Genomic DNA, 10,435 nt, shown 5'->3' with positions numbered 1-10,435 from the left:
TCTCTCTCTCTCTCTCTCTCTCTCTCTCTCTCTCTCTCTCTCTGTGTCTGTCCCCACTCAAATTATTCCTCAAAGAGGCAGGAGAGGAGAACCGAGGACTTGGATTGAGATTGGACCCGCAGGTTGTTCATCAGTGTTCATCTCAACAAAACATTTAATCTTGTGTTCTGGTTTTGAATCTGGGGATTCTGTCTAGATGAATGAAAGACAGTGGCTAGAAGGAGAGGTCATTTCTCTTGATGACAGCACATCTCAACTTTTTAATCCTGTGGTACTGTGTGTACAGACAAGGATTAGGACCACATGCATTGAGGTCTGAGTTTAGTGTCAGAATTATGAAAATAAAGTCAGAATTCTGAGAAAAAAAGTGAGACTTAATTCTGACTTAATTTTAGAATTTTTTTTTTTAGAAAAATCAGATTAGGGCCACGTTTTTCAACATGCTGCAGCTGCCAGAAATGTCCATCTTAGATCTCAGGCTCCTTCTGATAAAGCTCATTATTAAATATTTATATTAGACCAGTCACTGGGTTTTGTCCACATTTGGAGGAGCTGGTGCTCTGATCTCCAATCATCCAATCAGAAAACAGAACAAATGATTGTCATGTGTGTTAACCTACAGTCTGAGGCAGAGCTAAGTAACTAATAAGTCTGTTAAAAACCTGCATGAAAGTGTTCTCTTTTTTGATTCATGAGTGGGGCTATTAGGCTTTTTAGACCTAATCAAACTAATTGAAGTTGCATGTGTGGTTGGCTGATTGTAATGCCTCCATATACAATATCCCCTTTTGCCAAATGAGTACAGTATTTGCCTGAAGAAGACTCAGTCAAAACGTTGCCTTTGTATAATTTGTGGGAGCTTAAATTAGCGTTGGAGACTTTTTTTATCCACTTTTTATAAAGCTAGCCTAAAATATAACAGCCTATAAGTCCATCTGAAATGATTAGACCATTAAACACACAACTGTTTGGATCGTTTCTAGTTTTTTACGTCTTTGATCACTGCTATGAACCATAGTGGTCCATATCTGATCCAGAATCACACCACAGACCCCGACCTTGAGTTGCACTGGCTGAACGTGACCGCGTCCTCCAGCGCATCGCCGGCTTTTATCGACCGCTGGGCAGGAACGATTTATCAAACCGGGGTGGGCGTTGCATTTAGAGAATGCCAACGCACAAACCATGACCATCAGGCAATACCAATCAGTCAGTCAAAATGATTGACAGGCCTTCAAACAGCCATTGACATCTCTGCCTTATTGCTTTTTCTGCCGGGCAGGAGGGGGTTGTTGAAACAGCACAATTTGGTAAGTAGTAGGAAGCTTTGGGGGAGGCTCTCCTCTACAACATGGGGTGTGTGCGTGAGTGGTCTCGTTTAACTATATTCGTGGGGTCCGACAGCTTTGTGGGGACCAAAATGCTGGACTCTACAACTTTAAAGGGCTGTGTGAGGGTTAAGACTTGGTTTAAGGATTAGGATTAGAATGAGGTTGTGGTTAAGGTAAGTGTAAGGGTTAAGGTTAGGCATTTAGTTGTGAGGGTTAAGGTTAGGGTTAGGGGCTAGGGAATGCATTATGTCAATGATGGGTCCCTGTGTGTGGGTCCACATGTGTGTTTGTGTGTGTGTGTGTGTGTGTGTGTGTGTGTTACCCCGGATATTTCTAGATGTATGGCTCCATGTATGCATGAATTTAAGCCTTCAAATGTGTATTTTGCACCAAATGTGCTTACGTTTTGACAACCAAATGGTTCATGTTAAATTTGCAGTGTATTTATAGTTTGCCCACAAATTCCCCTTGAGGGAAATTTCGACACAATTATGGACTGAATTTATTATCTCACAGTTGTGCAGGAGTAGAAAAAGAGAGGTACGAGGCTTTTCTGTTTACGCTTTCAATCAGGTATCGGAGGTGATTTACACCATGGCTCAGTGTGTGTGTGTGTGTGTTTTTATAGCTTCATTTGCCGCAGTGCAACCGCAACAAATAAAGCATCTCCAGGTTCCGAGAGCTCGGCTCCTCCGGAGAAACAAACAATCGTTTCCTTTTCCTCTTGTGATCAGGTGCTTTTGCTCATTTCCCATCCGCCTCGCTGTGATAACACAGATTGATCGCCTCTTTCCTTTCTGGGGGCTCACACAGATCGTTACTATGCACAGCAGCATGCAACAGACTCCTCGGTATGCAAACTATTCATCTTCACCAGCACAATATGAGCAGAGTGTGACCTTTCCCGCTATAGATTTCTATATTCAATGACACCCAAGTGGAAACAGCGAGCCATTCACATAAACATGTAATCTCGACATTTCACCTCTGGGCTGAAGTATAGCCCCAGTATATATAATTATCAAGTAGCTGTTCAAGGGGGAAATTGATGCACAATCTATATCTATAGAGACAATGTAATCTATCATTTCCATTGGTGGAATGTAAGTAAGAACATCAAGTACTGTCCGTAAGTATAAATTTGAACTTAAAGTTATACTTTCCTTGAGTCTTTTCTTTTCATGCCACTTTCTCCTTCCACACAGGGAGAAATATTGAACTTTCTACTCCACTCCATTCATCTGACAGCCTTAGTAATTCTACCCTTGTGTTCACGTTTTTTTAAACTTTTTAAACATCTTGCGCTTTATTGTTCAGTTAATTGTTCAGTTAATTGTCACATTTTTTTCTACTGTTTTTAAGTTGTTTTTTTTCTCCTTTTGTGTTGCTTTTTTTTTTAAAAATTTTCTACGTTTTTTACCCTTTTTCCAACATTTTTGTAATTTTTACATTTAACCCCCCCGCCATACAGATTTTACACTTATTCTTGGAATTCAGTGACATTAAAACTCATTTTTGAGTTTGAAAAGCAGAAATATGCTATAAAATTGAATAAAAAACACCTCAAATTTAAAGAAAGCATTGTACTGATCCTTCCTTTTACTTGGGAAGAGCATTAAATGGAACCATCCATTTTCTTTTTTGGCAATTTCTGATAAAGATATTTTTTTTGAAAATGGGTCAAATTTGACCCCAAAGACAACAGAAGGATTTACAGATTCAGATTGTTGCACACAAAACACAAATTATAAATTAAACCACCCAACAATATAACGTCAATATAATAAGTCCAGCTGAAATGATTAGACCACTAAACACACAACACACTCTTTATTGAGTACTACTACTAATACTTTTAGTACATTTTCCTGATGATGCTTCCATACTTTTACTTAAGTAACATTTTCAATGCAGGACTTTTACTTGTAACAGAGTACTTTTACAGTTTGGTGTTAGTACTTTTACTGCAGTGAAGGATCTGAATACTACTTCCACCACTGACCATTTCTATCAGCAGGCCCAATATTCGGTTGGCCCTGTAGCCGCAATGTTACCATGAGCTGACCTGGGCAATCTCTGCACACACACACACACACACACACACACACACACACACACACACACACACAGACACACACAGACACACACAGACACACACACACATACATATCACATCCCATAGTAAATTAAATCAGGCTCTACCAGTTCGTGAAATAAATTGATGATGAAATGTGGTGATTTAGAGAAGGTCATTCGTCGTCTCTCCTAAAGTGTTTAAAGTAAAGAAGCCCTGGATGTCGGACGCTGCCTGTCGAGTCTTGATATTAAATAAATGTCCTTATCCTGAACTCGCAGGATAGACATTGGGACAGAATTGACATTTTACAGAGAACACGGTGACTTAGGAAAGTGAAGGTCTGGCGGTTTGTTCATTAAATAAAAGGTTAGCCTCCACGTAGACGGACAAAATACAAGCTGTGACAGAATGACTTACTGGACTGTCATGTTACCTTGAGTGATATTTCACTTCAGTGTAACATTTTTCAGTTGTGGCATTCATTAGCTCTGATAAGCATTGGCTGTCGACAGTATTTACAGTCTGGCCTCTGTTTTCCGATCCTGATTGTAAGTTCCAACTAGAACATTGAACATAATGAAAAGAAAAAAAGTCTCCGTTCTGGGTTGCTTTTGTAAAATGGAAGGTCAAACCCGAAGTGGAAAACATAAAGTAACTTTTGTTTCTCTGGGGCTTTTTTCTTAGGGGACATGGAGCACTGTGGCAGGCTTAATATTACATCAGAGTCATTGTAAGTACCAAAGCTGCACACTTGAAACTTAGACTCAACATTTGAGGCTTGCATACCTGCCCACCCTCCCATTTTCCCCTGGTTGGTCCTGTATTTTAAGGCCGTCCCCCAGCGCTTCCCCGTTTTTGTTGATTCTCACAGAAAACTCCGGTAATTCCCATGGCCGTCAAACTTTATTATGAAAAATGCTCATACAAGGATCCACATGTTTTGGATGTTTGTCTTAAGTCATCCTAGTTGCACAATTGTCTATAAAACACAATACATGTTAAGGTAATGTTTTATTTTTGAATTTGCTTGTAGTCACTAACATGGACGGCAACAACAACTGAAATTCCCCAGCACATTAATACGGTATATGGAAAAGGAAAACTATTTTAGTAGGCTACAGTCAACAGCCTACAAAGCAGTCATACACAAAGTTTTTTCAATATTTTACCCTCTTTAAACCCCCTGACGAGTGCAAAACGAATACAATACAGCGCTGGCAGTGATGGATTTACTAAACAAACACCTAACTGAAAAACATCTAAATGCCATACTTCAAATGTTTAGAATCTAAGATCCTTCATTATTCTAGGATAATTATTCCAGAATAATGAATGAAATGTCTTAAAATTGGCATTTTGCTAAAATCTCAGGTACCTCCTTCGGTACTCCAAAGTACCTTCGAAGTGGTAAACAACAATAAATGAAAGTCAAGGGGTCAGAGTTCAGAGATCAGGGTCGGCTACAGAACTGAGCCACTTCAGGAGCATGCTGGGATTTATAGCGTTGTTCCAGGAGAGGTGGAGAGCTCAGCACACGGCGCTGCCAGCTGCCCCTCTCAGAAATCACCCCGTGTCAGTTAGCATCCCGCTTCAGCCAAATTAAAGCTACTGTGTTATTTATGAACCTGCCCTCAGCCTGTTTCATTTGTTCTGCAGGCGCCAAGACGATATTTATCACTAGCATCTCCCATCATAACAAATCATAACATATATATATATATATCTACAGTGTAGATATATATCTTTTTTCCGTGATCAGTCTCCAAAGTCCTCTAATGAAAAACGGATCGACTGCTCTGGTGGAGTTCGCTACCATCTCTACAATAATTAACTTCTGGGCAGGTTCATTTCCAAAACTTGATGTATGATAATACATTATTGATTAGCAGACAGATTTGCACCATATATAACCGAGTTTATTATCAATGTCCCCTCGGGGCTGGGACTCCGTTTCAGAGAAGGTGACTTCCTGCAGAACTGTTTTGCGGCTACAGTAGATTCCTGTAATTGAAGTGGAGTTGGACAGCAGCAGAAGATACATGTGTACATTCGGTTTTGTTGTTGTTTAAGCTGTTTAGAAAGACAGAGGGGGGGGGTTTCAGTGTTTTCTAATTTCAGTTAAAGACTATTCTGACAGACAGCCTGCCTAATGAGCCCGCTCTTCATTCCTCATCGCTGTCATCCTGCCAGATTCCAGCGCTCTTTAACTTCACAAACTTTTTCTTTTTTTTGGGGACATTGCGTTTTCTTATACACTTTCCTTTTGTTCGCAATTTTATGAAAATCAGGTCCTGTTTCTGTTTTTCATACTTTTTTTTAAATTTAAAACACATAAGTTTTTTGTTGCATTTGTTGAGTTTGTGTGCTTTTCTTTTCGCACAGTTTCTGTGTTTGCAGCGAGTTTGTGTATTTGAATTTGTTGTTAAATTAATGAAGGGTTTTTCTTAATTTGCTTGTGTTTTGTCTATTTGCGTGTGTTACATTATGTTGCGGTGTGTTTGCCCCTATCGGCCCACGTGATACACAAACTTATCAGAGGCACAGAACGCCACGCCGTTTTCGGCAATGTACCAAGAAAAATAAAACAATCTTAAAGGTGACAAAGAGTAAAGATTAAGCGCTAACAAGGTCTACGCTCATTAATTTTAATGGTTTGTTTTCCACCAAGGCATGAAAGGAAATGACGTTTTAGTGGGCGTTGCCAGTAATGCTGACTAAGTAGAGGTTAAGGTAGAAAACTATGTTGCCGCTCTGTCGCGTAGTTCAGAAATACAAGAAAAACTGTGGAACGTTAATTTTTGATGCAATAACAAAAATCCCCGACATTTGATGACAGTGATAAAGAGAGTATGAGAAATGAAGGAATCCTGACAGAAGATGTGCACAGGCGCCGGGGTGGCTCACATGGTGGCGCGCGCCCATGTGTGGAGGCTTCTCCGGGTCGGCTTCAACCTGCGGCCCTGTGCTGCATGCCTAAAAAAGAAGCTAAAAAAAAAAAAGAATAGATTAGAGATTTTTAGTAGAAAAACAACAAAAAACAGATGTTATTAAAGGTGCCCTGGCACACAAAACCGTTTTTACTTGCATTTTTTGAAATATGTTAGGTCCAAATTAGAGTTTGGATTGAGACGTAATTTTTTTAGGCTACTTTTTTGTGTGGACACAAAGACATTCAGTAATGTTAACAGGTGAGGGCATCAGCGCATACGGGGCAACAAGCTGGTCAGTCTGACGTTCCCTGAGCTCATTACTATTCATGAGCTCACCCAGTAGCGATGGGTAAAGGATACTGATAACTAGTTTCTCATTGGCTGTTAGCCAATCAGAGCTCGTTGAATATTACCGAGAACTGGCCCAAATGGAGCTGAGTCTTCCTGCAGGCTTTCTATGCCACGCTGGAATGGCTTGAACCAAGGTAACCAAGGTAACCAAGTTCCAGAGTCCACGGTAGAACTTCAGACATTACCATAAAGAAATGAAATACTTTAGGCAAGGCATCTTTAAATGTTTAATTAGATGCAAATGTGAACGACTAAATAGAAAACATGCAGAGGAATCATCTCAGAGTGGGCTGCCCCCCCCCCCCCCCGGGAGTGAAACTGTGTTTATTTCTGCTGTCTGGGAATTTAAATATAGACTTCAAATTTTTTTTTCCAAATTGCTCTCAAAGCAATTTCAGAAGCTTTAATGTCACATCCAACATATTGGACTCCAAAGTATCACAGAGGGCCTCACAGCACCATCACTGCATGCATGTTTTAACCGAGCAGGTCGAACCCCAAACCTTTGCAGCTGTTTGAAGCATATGTTTAATTTATTTATTTAATTTACATTATGGACCAGGGCATTCAGCCTACACTGCCCTGCCTACCTGCATGTCTAAATGCATGTAAATGTTAACCCTTGTGTTGTCTTCCCATTAACCGCATATGCACCTTGCTGTTTTAAAATAAATTCAAAATGTAAATGTTTTTGACAACACTTTAATGACTTTTATCTGAGTTCATTAGTCACTATGTCTAATGTTTTTTTTGTTTTATTCAGTTTTTTCCCCCACATTTAAGAAGCTTTTTCAAACATTTTCAACTTTTTTTTATCAACTTTTTTTTCGAATGCTATAAAATTGAATAAAACACCCAAATTCAATAAAAGTATTGAACTGATCATTTCTTTCACTTGTGATGAGCGATGTAGGGAATCCTCCACGTTACTTTTTTTTGACAATTTGGTTGAAAGAAACCCAAATTTCTGACATATAGAAACTTTTTGAAAATGGGTCAAATTTGACCCCGAAGACAACAGGAGGGTTACAACTTTTTTGTCACTTTCTTTATTACTTTTTTTATGAATTCATGGTCAATAGACCTAGTTCACATGACATATAGCTGATTTTCGAGTAAAAAAAAGCAGAAATTATAAATTATTTAGCACCATAGATGACAGGATGTTGAGTGAATCCCAGACTGGTATCATCAAGTGTCACCTGGCTCAGAGATTCTGCTAAATGTTGAACGTTGAATGTTGAATGTTGACCAGTTCTTGCAACAAGAACGTCCATCAACAGCCTGTTTTCTGTGCAACGAGTCCTCCAAACCATAGGACAACATAGGCCATGTAGTCTTAGCCTCTAAAATGACCCACAGGAGCGTTTTGGTGTATTTTTTAACTTTGGACCGAGCCAGGCTTGCTGTTTCCGCCTGCTTCCACTATCTTTGCTAAGATTGATTGATTGGTATTTAATCTTCTCATTGAAAAACAAAATTAGCCTATTTCACAAATAGTTGAACTATTTACCTGAAGGTGGATCCTGCTTTATTATCTGTTTTTGTGGCCCTGTGTCAAAACCTAGTTCTAATAACTTGATAATTTCAGTTTGGTGCTCATATGCTATATATTCCTAAATTACAGTGTTGTACTACACAGCTAGGTTTTAAATTGTTATTTATTTAACCTTGATTTTACCAGGAACGTCCCCATTGAGATAGATAACTTCCATAGATAACGTCACACAGCATTGATTGCTACATTTTAATTCAGTTTGTTGATTTTAAGATAGTTTAGCAATGATGAATGCATTTAAAATCCCCTACGGGACACTGCGATCCATGTGAGACTACGTAGAAATTCGCCCTGTGCATTCTGGGTGTTAAAGCAAATTTTTAGACGGAAAACAAAGTTTAAACGTTGGAAATGTTAGCATCCCACAGCCAGCAGGAACATAAAATACAGACCTGATAATCTACTCTGCAGATACTGCAAAATCGCCCCTGAATGGACCAAAATCTTTCCTTTAAATTCCTTTAAGCCTCATGTTGTCCTTGGGGCAAATTGGCCCGTTTTCCTATATCAATGTTCTTTTTAACTACCCAACTAATTACCATGATTGATTCCACACAACCCTCTTTGCCGAGTACAAATCTCTACTTTCATTAATTTTGGGGCGTCTGATTCATTTTTATAGCACTTGGAGAAAAGACATTGAAGTGGTTTTTAAATAGTATTGAGCAAAAATGGACATATTCCTGTTAATAAGTCAGTGTTACATGTTGAATACTTTAAAGAAAAGCGGCAAACATTGAAAAAAAAGGGTCAATAGTGTTGAAAAAAGGGACAAAAATGAAAGAAAAAGTTAAAAACATTGATAAAAAGCATCAACAAAAGTGTTGATTTTCAAGGTTTAAAAAAACTAAAATTAGACGAGGAAGTTTTTACTCTTTGCCCTGTGAATGTGAGAATGTGAGTTTTTTTCAGCTCGGGCTTCTGCTGTTATTGGAGCAGTGGAGTGTGTGACGCAGGTCAGCCATCCGAGGATAGGCCTTCCTTTGTGGTGATGAGCGAGTGTTTTCTGGGCGAGCCAGGCAGCCTATCTGTTAGTGCCAGGGAAGCGAGCAGCCCTTTGCTTTCCTGAGTGTTACTAAATGCCAGGATGAGATCAATTAGGGATCCAGGTCTTCAGAGACTTTAGGAACATAATGAGGAACACTTAGGGCTAATGATTGGAGCCTTGCATTAGCCTATACTTCGCTCTTACTCCCCCCCCCCCCCCCCCCCCCCTCTCCTCGCTGTGTGCATATCAGACCCTGGCACAGGACGACTCAGCATGTTTTTCCCTTCTCCTTTGCTGCCTCAGCATTGGCCAAGATTCTCCGAAGTAGCCAGGGCCAGCATTGATCCGAAATAATTAAAGCAAATCAGAACTTTGATCATGGAAACCCAGAGAACAGGACTCTCAGGGAGGAGATTATCAAGAACAGCAGACGGAAAGGCCTTGGGCGACTTGCGACTGTGGCGGTGGTTGTGTGCCGCGTACGGAGGTCGATTGGGAAACACTTGAATCCACAGCGGCCCAGTTCCAGTCCATTCAAATGTGCGTTCTTACGTATTGAATAGCAATGAAAGCATTGTGATTAACACCCCCGGTTAAAAAACAGATTGGTACTGTAACAACAAAGAGAGTACAGAAATGAAAAAGTTGTTATGTTGCTGACACAAAGGAGAAGTAGAAGGGGAAGTTTTCTCTTGAGTCATTAAGTAGTTTTATTTAATGAGGTAGTAAAAGTGATGTTGAAACTATTAGAACTAACATTAATCAAGCTGTTTGGGTCTTCATGTCCTGCGAGTACTACCTTGAGGACCAATGTTTTAACCCAAAGTACAATCTGTTTTCTAATCTTAAAGCTTCAGAGTGTAACTTGTTCACATTAATGAACAACCGTTACATTCAAGCCACCGCCAAATGGGTTGTCAGCAGACTTTCATCTCAACAACTCTCTCTGTATTTGTCAGTATGGCTATGTTTACAAAATGGTGTCATCCGGCCATTTTTGCACACTGAAACTCAAGTGAAGATAATTACCTCTAGTGTTTTAATAAATAGAGATCGACGCAATCATAGTAGTGACCCTATTACTCCCATTCACAAGGCCACACCCCCAGCCTCCACCTTGTCCACAGTATTAGGGACCACTAAGGTCTATATAAAAGAGACTTCAGATACAGTATTAGGGGACCACTAAGGTCTATATAA

The 10,435-nt window shown here is 39.7% G+C and overlaps 1 long non-coding RNA gene across 1 annotated transcript in view; it reads left to right on the top strand.

Moving 5' to 3' along the window:
* Positions 1-9,635, top strand: part of LOC117952192 — a 19,974-nt gene extending 10,339 nt beyond the window's left edge. Inside the window, exon 3 of the long non-coding RNA XR_004658337.1 lies at positions 9,626-9,635. This is a non-coding gene — a long non-coding RNA (uncharacterized LOC117952192). The remainder of the gene's footprint in view (positions 1-9,625) is intronic.
* The last annotated feature ends 800 nt before the right edge of the window (positions 9,636-10,435 follow it).

The sequence above is a fragment of the Etheostoma cragini genome, chromosome 10 (assembly GCF_013103735.1).
Source record: "Etheostoma cragini isolate CJK2018 chromosome 10, CSU_Ecrag_1.0, whole genome shotgun sequence".
In the NCBI taxonomy this organism is placed as follows: domain Eukaryota; kingdom Metazoa; phylum Chordata; class Actinopteri; order Perciformes; family Percidae; genus Etheostoma; species Etheostoma cragini.
This window is presented reverse-complemented; position numbering and strand designations above follow the sequence as displayed.